Raw genomic sequence first — 16,112 nt, forward strand, 5'->3', positions numbered from 1 at the left:
AAAAATCACTTTTCTGTTGATAAAAAGAGAACTTTTTTCAAGCATTTCTGTGCAAGTTGTTCTGCTGTTGAGCTGGTTGAGCAAAGCCATGGCCACTGAGAGACACATGAAGGACTTTCCATACTCATTTTTAATTCCTGAGCTAGAAATTGTTTCAGTTCAGCTTTTTGGTCATTCTCCACACCAGATCAGACATCAGGGTTTGGGCTGGAATCATGTGAGTGGTCAAGTCCAGTCTTGTCACACTGCACTGCTGCTGCTCTCAACCCCTCAGGGTCTGGCAGCAAGAGCTCTCTGCATTTTTGGGGCACATCTTTGCTTAGCTGGTTTTACTGGGGTTAGAATTCCTGCTCTTATTAATCCCCACTGGCACACTCTGCTTTCCTGCTGACTCGGGTTTGTTCTGCAGGCAGTGTGCCAGTGTTGTGTGTGGAGGTACAAACCATGGAGTGGCCAGCTGGGATGGCCAGGCCAGCTTATGGGAAGTCAGTGACAAGAACAGCAGAATTCAGCTGAACTCTGTGTAGTGAGGTCACAAAGGACTCAGTCCTGGAATAATTACAGAACTGCTCACCTTCCTTCAAAATCCATGCCTGCTTGGGCAGCTGGCTTTTGAATGTAGAAATGTGTGGAATCTGGGTACATGGAGGGAATTCAGGGAAGAGGAAAACAAGCAATATGAACATGGAAGAGCTTCACAAATCCCCGTAAACCCTGCAGTGTTTCTGTCGTCCCTGAGCAGGCTGGCTGCTTCTCTAGTGCATTCAGGGGTCCTTGGGGTCTTCTCTCCCATCTGACTGGGTCTTGCTTCTGGGTGACTGAGAAGAGATGGATCCTGGCAATCTGCAAGACTAGGAAGAGAAAAGGTGGAGCCATGTTTTGATATCAGTTGAGATTATTGACACTGTTTAGGATGTGGACTTCTCTGTTTTGTTTTCCCTGAAGGAAAAGAGATACAGAGAAATTACAGGAGCTGCTGTGTGTGATTGCACTGTCAGTCAGCAGCAGAATCAGCCATGCAGGTTGCCTGTGGGGGTGTTTCTTCATGTTGGCTCAGTGTGGCTGTTGTTGAAGTCAGTTTTTCCAGTGATCTCTGTAATGGGAGCTGAGGTTGGTCATTCCTCATCCACATCCCCGTTGGCGAGGGGCCCTTACGATGGCCAGGAGTACAGCTCCAGAGTAAACCAGATGCTCACAAGATACACAAGGTAGTTTCCAGTGGCACTATGGAAAACAGAAAGGAATGAGATTTCTTTCCACAAACCTTTGTTTCAAAGAGTATTTTGGGGTGTCAGTTCACCTTTCCTTGGGTCTCTTACCAGCAGGTGGGAACCTTTTCAAGTTGTCCTTTTTCTGAGAAGGGCTGAATCGTCCGCCCTAAAGCATCCCTTAATGCAATTAAAACCAGCAGTACTGCTTCTCCAACACTGGGGCCTCCGATACTGGGAGGGGAAGCGGTGGCTCTTCTTTGAAGTCCCACCTACGTGAACATCAGTGGCAGGACTTCAAAGGGAAGCTGCTATTTCCTGTTGGAGCTCAGCCCTGGTGCTCAGCACTGCTAACAAAGCAGTCGGACTGGTTGCAAAGGCACTGATCCAGCAGAGAACTTAAGCACATGCTTAAGTCCCTCAGGACTCAACCACATGGTCTGCTGGGCTGGGACTCACCTCCACTGGAGACTGGACTGATGGACAGAGTTGTGTCTCCCAGGTCAGATTTTGAAGGGGAAGAGCCAGGTTAAAAAGCCTTTCACAAATGGCTTGATGGGTTCTGCAAAGCTGGGCTCACCGTTCATGACCTTGGGGCGCCTGTGCAGCAGCAGGAGGTGGAAATTCCGCAGGCCATGCTATGGAATTTAGAAAACAACTGGAGATGGACTACAGGCCGCAGTACCTGTGCTTGTAAATCAGGGATTCAGAGCCAGCCTAAATCAGCACTGTTGAGTTCACCTCAGAGGATCTGGCCCAATAAATAGAGTTGTAAAGGTGGGAGTCTGTTTGCAAACAGGTGAGAAATGCTACAGGCACAATCATTCAGCCCCACCTTTTGCTGAGTAATGTTTTCCTTCAGTGTTAGTTCCTCTGCTGTCTCGGGAGCTACTTGCAGACTAACGGGTGGCACAGCGGGGATGTAATTTTCTGACAAGCATTATTTAGGTAATTCATGCAATTTGCACCAACTTATTCTCTCAGTGTTTGCCCTCAGGCTACAGACAGACCTTGTGGTCGTGATCTGCAGCTGATGCACAGGTACCACACTGCTCTAGCCCTGTTCTCAGCATCATCTCATCCCCTCTTCAGCAGCGTAAGAGCTGCTCCCTCATCACAACCTACACGGAGCCTCATGGTTGCCTCATGTGTAGCAATTAAAAGATGTCTGGGAGATGTTCCGTGCTTGCAATTGGAAAGCCTGCTCTTCTTTGTAGAACAGATGTAGTGGACTGAACACAGCAGGGTGTGGGAATAAATAGGTCACGAAACCTGAGAAACCCCAGTAGTTTCCAGGTCCAGCTCCCTGAAGTTCTCCCGTTCCTCGGGCAGCACAGCCTGCCAAACCCGATCGCAGGCTGCGGCTTTCCTCCACCTCACCCTTCTCCCTATAGTGGAACTCACTGCCTGGTTGCTAATCCCCCATCCCAAGTGAGTGAATTGAGAGCAGTGCATTTCCCAGAGGTTATCATCCGAGACAAACTAGAAACATCTTCATTGGGATTAAGAAAATACCAATGAAACCACGAGGACACTTTTTTGTCACCACTAGACATCTGCCCATTCATCCATGGTCCCAGACCATACTCCTGACGTATCTCCCACGTGGATGTGCCCTGTGCAGTGAGTGCTGCCTGAAGCACTAACCCAGAGCTGTGCTGACCTGTGTGCAAGAAAACTGCCACAGGTGTCTCGGGTGGCCTTGAGAAGTTCACTTGCTCTCTCCTTCCTTTGGTGTCCCACCTGTAAATTAGGCTAATAACTGCTCACCCATGTGGCTGCTGGCCAGCAAGTCCTTCAGGTGAGGGGTTTATCTCACTGCATGTTGTACAGGTACTGGGTTTGCTCTGGAGCAAACCTGCAAAATGTAGAAATAACATTAATAACCAATTGAGACAAGATGGATTTTTTTGAAGGGTTTCTTCCAAAGGCTCTTTGGATTCAAAGAAGGTGCATTTTGTTAATCTTCTTCATTTGTGTGGTTTCTACCCACGGGTTGGTACTAAAAGGGTTTTATCCGATTCAGGGTGTACATGCAAATATTTCTATTTGAATAATACTGGAGAATAAATTTAGAAATGTTTGAAGAGAGTATGAATACCTCAATCTGCTAGGTGGAAAAATTACTACTTCTTGTGGGTAACCCAACCTGTTTAAGTTGCTAAAAACATACCTGACTTAAAAAAAAAAAAGAAGAGAGAAGAAGGAATAGCTGAAAAGAGAGCTTTTAAAAAAAAAAACAACTCTCTTCAGATTTCGACTTCAATATTTCAGTATGCAACAGTATTTTCATAACTGCAGCTTTTTTGGGCAGAGGTGGGAGAAATTAGAATATATTAAAGAACTCTGGAAACCACTTTCTATTTGTAAAACATGTTGTGTGTGTATCATAACACCTACAGGACTTGTAGCTCTGCCAGGCTGTGCATCCACTGCCAGAATTTTCCTCACTAAATGACATTATACTACTTTGTGGGTATTGAAAACAAATATTTTGAGGGGAGGGACCATTCTCATCCATAAAACCTTCGTGGTGCTTGCAATATTCAGTCATAGAGTTTTACTTGAAGGCTGCTGCATTTTTCAGCTGCTTGCCATAAGCCAAAGGATAGGTTTGAGGAATGCTTGCGTGCTCTCCAGCTGTTCTTTGGTGTGTATTTTTTGCAATCTAGCAGCCCCTAGGGGCTCTGGAGGAGATGAGGGCCTCGGGATGCCAGGCACTGTATGGACGTGGAGCAGAGGACAGCACTGGAAATGAAAAGTGGGGTGGTTGTGCTCAGAAGTGCAGCCCCAGAGGGGGTTTTCTCGCACGAGGTGGTGTGAGGCTGCCTGGCTGGGTGGATGGAGCAAGGCAGGCAGCACTGGCATGAGGTGTGGCAGGTGAGGCCATGGGGCACTGCAGCTGCTGGCACAGTGTGTGGTGTGTGGCACTGGGCACTGGGAGGTGGGAGAGCTGCACTGCTGCCTGGCAGGCTGTGCTGGAGACATTGCACAAAGGCTGCAGCGGCTGGGAGATGCTGGGATCTGCTGATAGCTGTGACCAGCTGAGGTTCCCAGTTAGCCCAGTTAACCACACACCTGTGGGCTTTGAGGGTGGCACAGAGGTGAGATGAACCCTGACACATCCCGCTGTCTACCAGAGGAGCAAGGCAGTAGGAAACCGTGTTGGAGGCTGCTGAGGTCTCGGTTCAGCTGCAGGAACAGCCTCCACTGGGCTCCAGAAGCAAAGCTGCCTTAGGACTGCTCTGCCTTACACCAGGGTTATGCCCCAGCCACAGCCTGGAGCATTCCTGTGCCAGAGCCCAAGAGGAGCATGGAGTGTTGCCCAATGCCCTTCCGTGCCCTGGTGTCATCAGCACATTGCATTTGCCAAGCACAAAAGTGGAGACATTTGCTGACATTTTATATTATGTTTCAGTGGCACTCCTGGTTTTGTTTGGCATGAAAGCCGTGACTAAAATGCAAGCTAATTAGTAGTTAGTTATTAATATCTTCTTGCTTTTTAATCATAATAGACAGCTGCGATCAGTTTTCACAGGTATAAAGAACCAGTGTCCTGCTAAAAACTGTAACGTGCTTTAATCCACAGCTGAGCAGTTTTCTGTGACTGGATAGACCTGTTGGGTTTTAGAATTTGTTATTAGAGATGGATGATTAAAATAGAAAGGAAATGGAAAGATGTTTTGGAGCCAGTTAGGAAAAAATCTTCAGGAATGGACTTTTCCTTTTTTTTTTCTTTTTTCCCCCCTCTCCTTCTAGAAATGATATTATCTGGGATGGATGGTGTTGCTCCAGAGGCTTCAGGGCACATTAAAGGGTAATAAGAAGGGCATGGGGTGAGAAAAAGGTTCCTGCTGGGTTAAAGAGAGACACTTGATAGCTCATCTGGGAGCAGAGAGTCAGGTTTAATAATGTCCTTGCTAAACGCAGTTAATAATTGAGGTCAGGCCCTGGGTGAGGGCAATGAGGGGATAGTGTCCCATGTGTGGAGTGATGGGGTAAGGACAAGCTGTTCAGAGCACACAGCAGAGCTGGGCTGGGCCCCTTGGGGCCCTGATGGCAGCAGGTAGTTCACCAAGCACTGCTTTTTGTGTGTGTGTGTGTGTCTTTTTTTGCAAATGCCTGATAATTGCATTGCTTGCAGGACAGGGGGGCAGCAGGGCAGCAGGTGTGCTGGTTAGCACAGCCAAAATGCCAGCTGATCAGCTGGGGGAGAGCTGGGGGAGACAACAGGCTTACCTTGCTCCATCTTGCTGCTGTGGTAACATATAGCTGGAATTAGGAACCACAGGGCTATAAATGTTTCCATCAGAAGGATCGGGTTTAGGTGTCTGAGGGTCATTCTGCATGTTGAGCATCAGAGTCCCTTCCAAAACCCAGTGCAGCCAGAGTGCTCTGCTGAAGGCAGGGTTATCTTTTCTTTGTTGTACAGATGAGAAATCAAAGTATCAAGTACCCAGAGCCTTGGCTGCAGTTGTACAGGGAGTCAGAGTCAGGTTCTCACTCTGAGCACTGGTGCTGGACCCTTCCCTGAGGGCATTTGTGCTCACAGGGTCTGTGTTGCCTCTGACTCTGGCATATTCTCACAGCAGCACTGGGAGAAGAGTTTGGACCTTCCACAAGAGGTAAAATAAGTGATGATCCCACTCAAGACACCATTTTTTGGATTGCAAACAAAACTGAATTATTGAGAAGAGAGTAAATGTTACTTTCTCATTACATCTAGTTGACATCAGTCTAAGAACCTCAAAGCACCTGGGTATCAAGGAGATGGTGAGGAAAAGCCTTTATCTGAAAAACACCAACTTATTTAATGTTCTGCTCACTTTCCATGGCCTCTACTTCTTGTCCTGGATCCTGCCATAGGGTGTGGGTGGAAAATGCCCGAGGATTTTGACAGGGCCACGGGCTGCGTGCTGCAAGCCTGGTGCTTTCTCTGCAACAGGATTTGAGCTGCAGCTTTTTGGGAGGAGGCACGTGTCATTCCTGGCACAGCAACCCATCACAGCTTCTTCCACCTCATGGCAAAGTTGGAGGGAGGATGGGAAAAAAACCGCTCTCTGATTACAACTCATCTATGTGCTTTGGCAGAGAGACACAGGGTAATTGTGGGCCAGAATTTTGCCATTAAGTGGTAAATCCTTGCAAACTGCAGTTCTGCAGACTTTAGGCGAGGGAAAAGCATGTTCCCTGGGTTTGCTGTGGAGGGATCAGCTCCAGACACTTGCCCAGTTTCTGTTGCAGCCTGGCTCCCCCCTTGCACTTGATCAGCCAGCATTTTATTGCCCTTCCCATTACATAGGAGGGGAAAACTACCTCTGCCTACTTAAAAGGGCTGGGAAAAGCCCTCTTCCTAGTCAATACATTGCCCAGCACAGCATCCAGGCGTTGCCTAGCACAGGCACAGGGGCCTGTGACCTGCAGGGACTGCTGTGCCAGCAATTAATAATAAATCACAAATATCATACAAGTTCTCTGACAGACCCTTCCTTCCTTCCACAGGCTTGTACTCCAGGCATGGGGTAAGAAAAACAAAAAAAGGAAAGGAACAGCTTACTAAATGGCCAGATTGCATTAGTTTGGCAGTCTTTTCTCGAAAAAGGCCTGGTAGCACATGAAAATTTAATCAGTATGTGAAGGACTGGAACATAAGCACAAGATCTAGTAGACTGATGAAGGACTGAAAATACTGCATGAATAAGTCATTCATAGCTTATCATCCCAGGAATCATTTCCTCAGTGATAACAACTTTTTAGAAAGCATTAAACTGAACATGGCATGGACTTAGAATTTCAGATAAATCCGGGTGACATTTTGGCTGCGTGTGAGGTTGAGTGGCAGAGGGGGGATGGCAGGAAACCAGCCTTTTCTGTGGGCTCTTTGTGCGGGGACACGTGCTGGGCAAGTCCCCGGGAGCAGCAGGGCCCAAAGGGGCATCTCTTAAGGGATGCAGCTTTGTCCAGTTCCTCTCACACCTAAATGCTACACTCGTCCTGTGTCAGCAAAATACTTGACATAGCTCGTGCTGGCTGGACCTTCCCTGTCCCTGCTTCTATTCCATGGGTCCAGTTCCAAAAAATAGTATGTGGTCTGCAGAAAAATATTATACTGTGCGGCATAAGTTAGTCTTAATTGCTGCGTTTCCTCACTTTTTAGGTTTGGCTTTGTCGCTGCCATAATGTTCTTTTAATGTTGTTATTGTTTCTTACATACATGAAGTGTTTTGCAAATGATGGATGGCCGAGTCCCTCTGATGTTTGGTTGCAACAGCTCAGTTACATGTGGTGCTAAAACGCTGGCCAAAGGAGGTGATCAGGAGTCCGTGTGTGCAGCTAAGATGGATTTGGGGCTTCTGATCCTCTGGTGTCTGTCCTCAGAGGTATTGCTGGCCCAGACTCTGCTGCTGTACCCCTGCCATGGCTTCGGCATTACTCCACTGTTCCCAGGGGAGAATCCATCCCTGCCAGTGGCGGCGGGTGCTCCCAAAATCACAGAGTGCCAATTGTCCTGGCTGTGCGATTCATTTGCCACATGTTTAAAAATGAATGTAGCTATGTGAATAAGAGGAAAAGTTCAGGCAGAGGAATAATTTATAATTCCCAATAATATTGCTTCTAGCTACTGCTCTATAGTGCCAGTTCCTGCCCAATGTGGTTTGAGCAGCTAACAGCTATAAAAGTTTGTTGACCTGAGAGGCTTAGTATCAACCATAGGTACAGTCAAAGTCAATATGGAGGCTGAAAATCCAGTGCTAATAGAAAAATAGAAGTCAATATTTAGGATGTGAGTCAGGAACTTAAAATAGGAAAGTGAAACAGATGAGGGCTGTAGCTCCAAGAGTGCTGGAGGTGAAATGTTTAGATCCAAGGACCACTGCTGATTACTATCTTCCCCTCTAACAAGGTTGCTCATTCTGCTTCAGAGCTTCATTTCCAGTGGCCAGGCCACCTCCCTGACCTATATTCCTCAGGCTGCCATTACGTCAGAGCTGCCTATTTGGGGCTATGAGTGAAATCCTCTGTCTTCTGGGTGAAATCCACAGGTAATTATATGTGGGGCAAATATGGGCTGGGGCACGGAGAGGCCAGGAGAAGAGTTTGGCTTCGCTCTGTTTGTGCTGGAAAATCCCCTCTCTAAGGCTGCACTGTTGAGTCTTGGAGGGGAGGGGGCACAGGGGAACTCCCCCCCTGCGAGGCAGGAGCTGCCGGGAACAGGGATTTCACAGTGTGGCTCTTCCAGCCGAGCATCAGGCGGAAAAGTAACCAGCCCTAAGTGGGGGTTTTCACGCTGCAGAGGGGCACGAGGCACTGAGAGCTCCTAGCCACAAATGAAAGTGATGTGGCCTTATTTCCACGCTGAGGGCCGGGGAGCAGTGCCCGAGCACGCTGGCGATGAATTTATTTGCCCTTCCGTGAGGAGGTTTGGTAATTTATACATCCTTTCCACAGTTTGGCTGCAGTGGACCAGATCTCCTACAGATGTGAATCTGTCCAGCCCCATTAAAGTCAGTAGAGCCTCTTTATTCCAGCACCCACATCTCCTGGTATTTAAAGAAATTGCCACCTGCCAGGCTCTCCCGTTGCTCTTCCTTTTCAGGGAGAGACTTAGTAGCTGAGAAGGTGTTTGGGATTCACAGTGACATTATTTTGCTACTGTAAGAGGAGCCCATCACATCCCCCTCTGACACACGCGATGACATTCCTTTGTTTTGGCTTTGATGTCATAACATTGTTTTCCCAGACTTGCCCTGATCTTGTTGTGACAAGGTCAAGTCCCATTCAATTCAAGAGGAAAGTATTAATACGAGGGTGAAAAACCCTGGTATTAATTAAGCTCCGAGCAGTAACTTCAGGCTGATGCTGCTTCTCTGTTTCTTGCACATAACAGCCAGCACAACTGGTTCATGCTGCAATCCCAGCTTTGGCTGGAAAAAAAGGTATGTACCCTAATGAATGACTGCTGGACAGCAAGGAACCAGATTCCAGTTCTGAACTGTGCTCCAAAGCAACACCAGCAGCAGCAGGGAGATAAGCCTGACAAACCATGTCACAGCACCACAGGCTTGACTCTGGCAAAATCTGCCATTGCAACTATTTTTTTGTGAAAAGTAACGTTTGAGCTTTTAATTTTTAATTCCAAATGCCCCAAACCTCAAATATTTAAGCTGAAACTGATTGTAATAGAGTTCCTGTTGTGAACCACACCAGTTTTTAAGTTAGTGTAATTGCAGATTGTCTGTAATTTGTGAGCATTATTGTAACATCAATAATGTGTGTTACTTTTTCTGACCAAGTGCTCAGGCAATAGGGCACGTCAGCACATCCTCAGATATATACATTGGGTTCTGCAATGCCTGGTAGTTCTTTAACTTAGTATTTCAGGAGTAGAAACTGAGGCACAGTGCAAGGAATGATTTGCCCACGGTTATGAATGAAACCTGTTGTAGGCTCAGTACCTAACTGGGATGTTTCCCTGACATAGAATTCCAGCCACCTCGGGATTCCCTTTGCTGCAGCCTTACTGTTGCTAAGGAAGAAACAAACTGATTTCTGGTCATCTCACCTGGGGGACCAGTGTTAAAATGGATAGGGCACCTTTCAGCCAAGCTTTTTCAGCTGGAGAGTTCTCACAGATAAGGCATCCATACAGACACATATCTGTATGTAAAGATTTATGTAGAGGGTTCTCTTAAGGCTGACAGAAATTCAGGGTTTCTGATTCTCCAGAAATCTAAAGAAACTATTTTTCCTTTCCTTTTTTTAACTCCAGGTAAAGCAGCAGCTCTTGGATGTGGCAGCTGCTCAGTTTGCCTTCTGCAGCAATTTCACTGAGCTGGGCTTTGGAGCCTTTCTGCCTCTGAGGGAGAAGTTCCTGTACTCCTGATCCCCCCCCTGCCCTTTTAGCTCCTGGTTCCATCCCTGCACAGCAGTGGGACAGCCTTTCACTGGTGTTGCCACTGGTGTTTTTGTGGCTGCACCCTGGGCTGGGTGATGGGATCTCCCTGCTGATCCCAGTGTTCCTTGGACCTACAGGGAGCTTCCACTGCTTCCCTGCTGGGGCAGAGGGCAGAGGGTGCCCATTTCAGGGTCACACACATCATCTGCTGCTTCGAGGTATTCCAGCAACACAGCCAGGGCTCTTTCCAAATCCTTGCTTTGCCTTTGATGGGGCAAAAGTGAATCAGATGCAGGATATTTCAGATTAAACTTTGTTGAGGTTCCTTGACCCATTGTGTCTGACGGAACTTGGTTTCCACAGAGAGCCTTTCAACAGGGAGCAGTTTGCATCACCAAACCTCTGGGGTAGTCCCAGGATTTTGGAACAGACAAGCCACGAGTTATAAACAAAACCACAAACAAGGTTTTGTTTGCAGACCATTGTACAAAGCACTGGGTGTGTGTCAAAGGCTCCAAAGATTTTGTTTTAAATGTAGTTGGGTTTTGGAAAACATTCTTGTTACAACATATAGATTTCCTATCATCTGGACACAAGTTCAGCAGTGCAGATTTCAGAGGGACGGAATGTCCTAAATTGACCTAAAATTGTTCTACTCTGCATAAACATGTCATGATTTTTAAAGAACTTAGGCTCTTTCATGGACAGAAACTTGGAATGTCTCCCCTCAGAGAGTACAAAGATTTCCATTGTGAGCTCTGATGAGTCAGGAAATATTGGATCTTAAACTTATCACTCTTACAAGACTGAATGTTGCATGTTCTGTTGCTCAGAAGGTTGTAATTTTGAGGAGGTGTTACCCATTCGGGAACAAAACTTGAATCACTGTCACCTGAGTTTATGTCTAAAGAGCTGTCTCCAAGGAGGTCCCAAGGAGGAATATTGACATCTGTTTCCTTACTCTGTTTGCCAAAAAGAGGATGAAAAATATCTTGACAAGTGGGCACGAAGAACTTTGCAGGGCTGGTCAAAAAATGAGTTGTGAGACAAAACAACAACCGCTTTATTGAACCCATGACTGTTCAGAGTAGAAGAAACATTATTCCCTGACATCCCAATGCAAAAAGCCTGACCATGAATAAAGAGAGGAAAAAAAGTTAGAAAGCAAAATAAAATATGTCTTCCTGAGGAGCTGTTTGACACACAAAACAATAGTATAAGTGGGAGGACAAGAGCTCTCCTACCCTTACACATCCCCTGGGAGAAGCTGGAGCAAACAAACCCCAGACTCCCGAGCTAACCTGCTGCAGGTATATTTGACCCCCTTGCCCAAGCTGTATTTCATTAGTACATCTCAAGGAGGATGGGCTGTTAAATGATTCAAGCTGGATAAGATTTGCTGCAATGGAAAATTTGTGTGCCTCTGTGCCTCTCTAGTTGAAAAACCCTTTGCGAAAATAGATTAGCAAACCATCATTGCAAACTGGGCTGCTCACCTAAGAGGAGAAAATGCAGGGGGACTTGAAACTGCATTTTAATTTGTCACACTTCTGAATAATTTATTGCACATCTCACCATATATTGAAATTAAAACCTGAAGTATGACATACAGTAAATAATTCAGACTGGCTCTTTCATCGAGTGTGAGTTGGGTTATTGATACTTCATTTTAGTGAGATAGACATCCATGTCAGCTGCTCTTGGGCATCTGTCCGTGGGCTAATTCTGCTTGTGTTGGTACCAGTGAAAAATTTAGGGCTACAAAGGTGATCAGAGGGTTTGGGGCTTCTCTCCAGGCTGAGAGAGTTGGAGTTGTTCAGCCTATTGCAGCCTTTCAACACTTAAAGGAAGATGGGGACAGACTTTTTAACAGGGCCCATTATGATAAGGAAAGGGGTAACGGTTTTAAACTGAAAGAGGGTAGATTTAGATTAGTAATAAGGAAGAAATTCTTTTTATGGGGTGTGAAATATTGGCATAGGTTACCCAGAGAGGTGGTGGGTGCCCCATCCCTGCACACATACAAGATCATGTTAGACAGGGCTCTGAGCAACCTGATCCAGTTGAAAATGTCCCTTCTCATTGCGGGGGGATTGTACCAGATGGCCCTTAAGGATCCCTTCCAACCCAAATTATTCTGTGATTCTGTGAAATCGTCCTTTAGGCATGAACCCCCTGTGCTTAGCTCTCCTTCAGTTCTCCTAATAAAATTGACTGCAAGGAAAGCTTCCTGAAGCCTGAGAGGCAGGGGAAATGAGCTCATCCGAGGGTGTAGCCTCACAAATTCTTTAGGAGCAGCCACACGACCTTGAGGAGAACGTATTGATCGAACCCTGCTCACCTCCAGGACGTGTGTGTGCAGGGCACAGCGGGAGCCAGGGCAGGAGTGGGGTGTTGTTTGCAGGTCCACGCCCGTGGTGCTCTCGCACTGCAAACACAAATGTGTGTGTTACTGCACAACTGTTTTTGTTATTTGAGATCGAAATCTTCACAGCCAATTAGTATCTCATTAGGGTTCTATTTACATAGCTAATGAAGGTAATTTATGAGGAAAAAAAAACATTTGAGACTCCCCAGCACAGTAAATTGGCTTTAACTTTGGTGGAGCAGCCAGCCAACTGCATTTAGAGCTTCCTTTTCGCCTGGATAAGAGGGACAACCAAAGGACATTAATCCTTGGAAAAGCATGGCTTAAACCTCCCTGTGCCTCAATTCCCGCTAACCAGGGCAGTGAGTTTTCCATTCTCCATGCACTGCTTAGGGTGCTGACTTCTTTTGAGAAGAAAAAGTGTGGTTTGCCTTTACTTTGGTTTTTTGTTTTGGTTTTGGTTTGGTTTTTTAATCTCAAAGAAAGAAGAGAGGTCATTGGACATGTTTGAAATCTGTGGGTTGGTCCTATGAGCCTGTGTCAGAGGAAATCTGCATTTTATTGTAGGTAATCCAGAGTTTACTGCAGAGCAGTGTGAATTTGTCATTCCTAAGTTTGGGGAACTATTCATTGGTTGAGTTTCTGTAGCAAAAGATGGTGTTTCGAGAGTGGCCCTGTACACCAGACCCCTTGGCAATGCCTGTAGGCTTAGGATTCTAAGGAATGCCTGGAAGGCACCAGCTCAGTCCTTGAGGGGTGGGAAGGAGTCAGTTATTTTTAATTTGGAGGAGTTTCAGCAGCCCTGGTCTTGTGGAACTGCAGCTCATGTTTGCAAGGAGCGGAACAGCGAGGAAATGGAGCCGTGGTCTCCTGTGGCAGAGGGAAAATAAAACAAGGAGAGCTGTGAGCTTGGCTTTTGGTTCCCAGTGCCAGGTCAGGAATCATCTGATCAGGGCCCAGGCCTTGCAGCTACTCCTCTGTGTGCTCCCCAAAGGCTCCATGGACCAGACCGACGTGTAGCACCGTGTTCTGGCACAGGACTGGCACTCATGTGATGCCACTCCCAAGTTCATTCCCACAGCCTTGGGGAGTAGCTGACTGAGGAAGATGGAGCTGTGGTTGGAAGTGTCCAGAGCAGTGCTTTGGGTGGCTGCACTTGCCTGCCAAATATTGACATTTCCTCCCTGGTACAGTTTTTGTTCTTGAATCGTTGTTAAGGAAAAATATTTACAGGGTTAGAAGAAAATCTAAAGCTAGAGCCCACGTGGGAATCACGGGAGACTCTTTATGGAAAAGATACTTGGTGTTTTGTCATGTTCAGTCAGGGACTAGTCCCAGAAATAACAAGATATTGTAACAACTGGTTGTAGGAAGGGCTTAGTCTTAAGCTACATGGAGCAGACACAGTTTCAGCTCAGCTCTACAAGTTCACTAGATTTAGACTTGATATTCCTCTCCAAGACTTCAAACAGGAACACTAAAAAGTTGCAAACCAAAGCTGCGCTAAAGCAAAAAGTGTCCTGTGTTACATTGGCACATATTCAGACCCAAAGAAGCTACAAAAAGATGTGAATCTGTATTTATGATCTGATTGTAATTATGAGCCAAATGCACTCTAGAGATTAAACCTTTTGTAGAGGCAGTAGAGAACCTTTGTAGACCTTTGGGTGAGCACAGGAAATTAAATATATAATGATGACATCTGGACAATAAAAAGAAGAAACTAATGTCTTAAAATCAGAAGCAATCAATCTTCTTTCTCTCACTAATAACTCCTTGATCACTCCTGTTCTTCCTGAGGATCTCTTCAGCGAGATTCTGAAATTTGTGCTTTGCTGGCTTTTCTCCCTTTGCCACTTATTTTAAGGGTGCTGCAGAAGCTCTTCGTTCTCGTGCTGTTGCTGATCCAGTTGGTGCAGATCACATGGGCAGCATTCCCAGGGAGACGGGGTCACCTAGGAAGAGAAATCAGCTTGGGAAAATCACTCCTCTTTTTTTCATACATCCTTGCTCCTCCTCCCCCTGTCCTCATGTGTATGTGTGTCTCTCTCACACTAAAAAAAAAAAAAAAAAAAAGAGGAGAAAAAAAAGACAAAAAAAAAAAGCTTTGAAGGCTTTGAATCTCAGATGTGAGCTTACTTCAGCTTTTATTGCCCTATTTTTTTAATCCAGAAAAGCTTAAGTTCACTGAAAATGGCAATTACTTGAATCTAATTGGAACCATTTTATGTAGCTCCAAACTCATTGCTTGATCTCAATAATAAATGAACTTACAAAATATTTTTGTTACTAAAAGCATTGTAGCTGGGTAGGGCAGATCATCAATCATGATTTCCTTTTGTAGGCTTAATGTGAACCTCATTTGATTTTGAACAAAATAACTTTAGCTGCAACATTAGCTACTGTACCTTTAGCTATGGCAGGGGAGGGAATGTGGCTCCTATAGATTTTTAAATCCTGGCTTACAAGTTAAAGATTTGAACCGAGATTTACTTATTAAATGAATTCACGTTTCATTTAAATGTAAAGGGGAAGAATGTATTTGTAATATAGAAGTTCCAACTGAGATCAGGACCCCGCTGAGCGAAGTGCTGTGCACGTGCTCAAAGAAGGGATTACTTTTCAGACAAACCAGCTCTTTGAACCTGTTTGTTGCACTGCTTTTGGCAGAAGAGATGGAGGAGGGCTGGGGCTGGGAAGGAGGAATCTGCTGGGAGGGATGGTGGCAGCATGTGGTTTGCTCCGCTGAGTTGTTTGGGACTCTGTCCTCGGCAGCCAGGATTGCTTCACAAAGTTCCTGTTCTCGACAGAGGGCAGACGGTGTGAGGAGGGAAGGGTCCTTTATCTCTGGGATGGATTTGCCATGGAAAATGCCAAGCCTGATCCCAAACAAGGGGTTATTGAGCTGCAGCATGAGCAGGAGAAGTGGCTTCACTGTGGTAGTGCAGAAACCCCAGGCACAGTTAAGTGATCACTGGTACCTCCTGCCCACTTTATGACTCCACAGTGAAGGAATAAAACTCGAATGAGGTTGGACTGAATAGTTGTCTCTAGGACAGATTGCCTTTGGGGAGGAATTTGGGACCACGTGTTCATCTAGTGAACTGGATAAAAACATCTTTATTGCCATCACTGAGAGCTGTTTTCTTAAAAAAGCCTGAGATAAAAACCTGCCCAAAGAGGTGTTGGCCACACATCCTCACCTGGCAGCAGCACTTTTTGACAAGCCCACCGCTCATCCCTGCTCCTCTCCTCCTCCCCAGAATTGCTTCTCCCTTTTCACCTGCCAGCAGAACATACAGTTAGTTGCTCCCCAACCTGGGCTGGAGAAAACAGTCATATTTAACTTAAATGTCCAGAGAAGTTTCATCCTGACTTGGAGAGACCTGAGATAGGGAATGGTTGTGCATGTGAAGGGGAGGAGGCACTAGCACTCAGTGAGGATGTGGGAGGAAAAGGTGATCCCTTTCCCTGCTCCCTGCAACCAGAACAGCTTTATGGCCACAGTGTGACACCCTGATAAAGAGGATGGCAGTCACAAGTTGGGTGTCAGCTTGTGGATCAATGCCATGTTGTGGTAAATGCTGATATTGTGCCAGTGCAGAGCTCCACAGATCCTGGCAAACCTGGGCACAGTCTG

General features: G+C 46.2%; 1 protein-coding gene across 8 annotated transcripts in view; it reads left to right on the forward strand.

Moving 5' to 3' along the window:
* The window catches only part of BMP2 (bone morphogenetic protein 2), a 217,232-nt gene that overhangs the window by 187,159 nt on the left and 13,961 nt on the right, over window positions 1–16,112 (forward strand). The gene's annotated exons all lie outside the window — the stretch shown is intronic.

Source organism: Manacus candei, unplaced genomic scaffold (assembly GCF_025592945.1).
Source record: "Manacus candei isolate 608988 ecotype Guabito, Panama unplaced genomic scaffold, ASM2559294v1 h1tg000035l, whole genome shotgun sequence".
In the NCBI taxonomy this organism is placed as follows: domain Eukaryota; kingdom Metazoa; phylum Chordata; class Aves; order Passeriformes; family Pipridae; genus Manacus; species Manacus candei.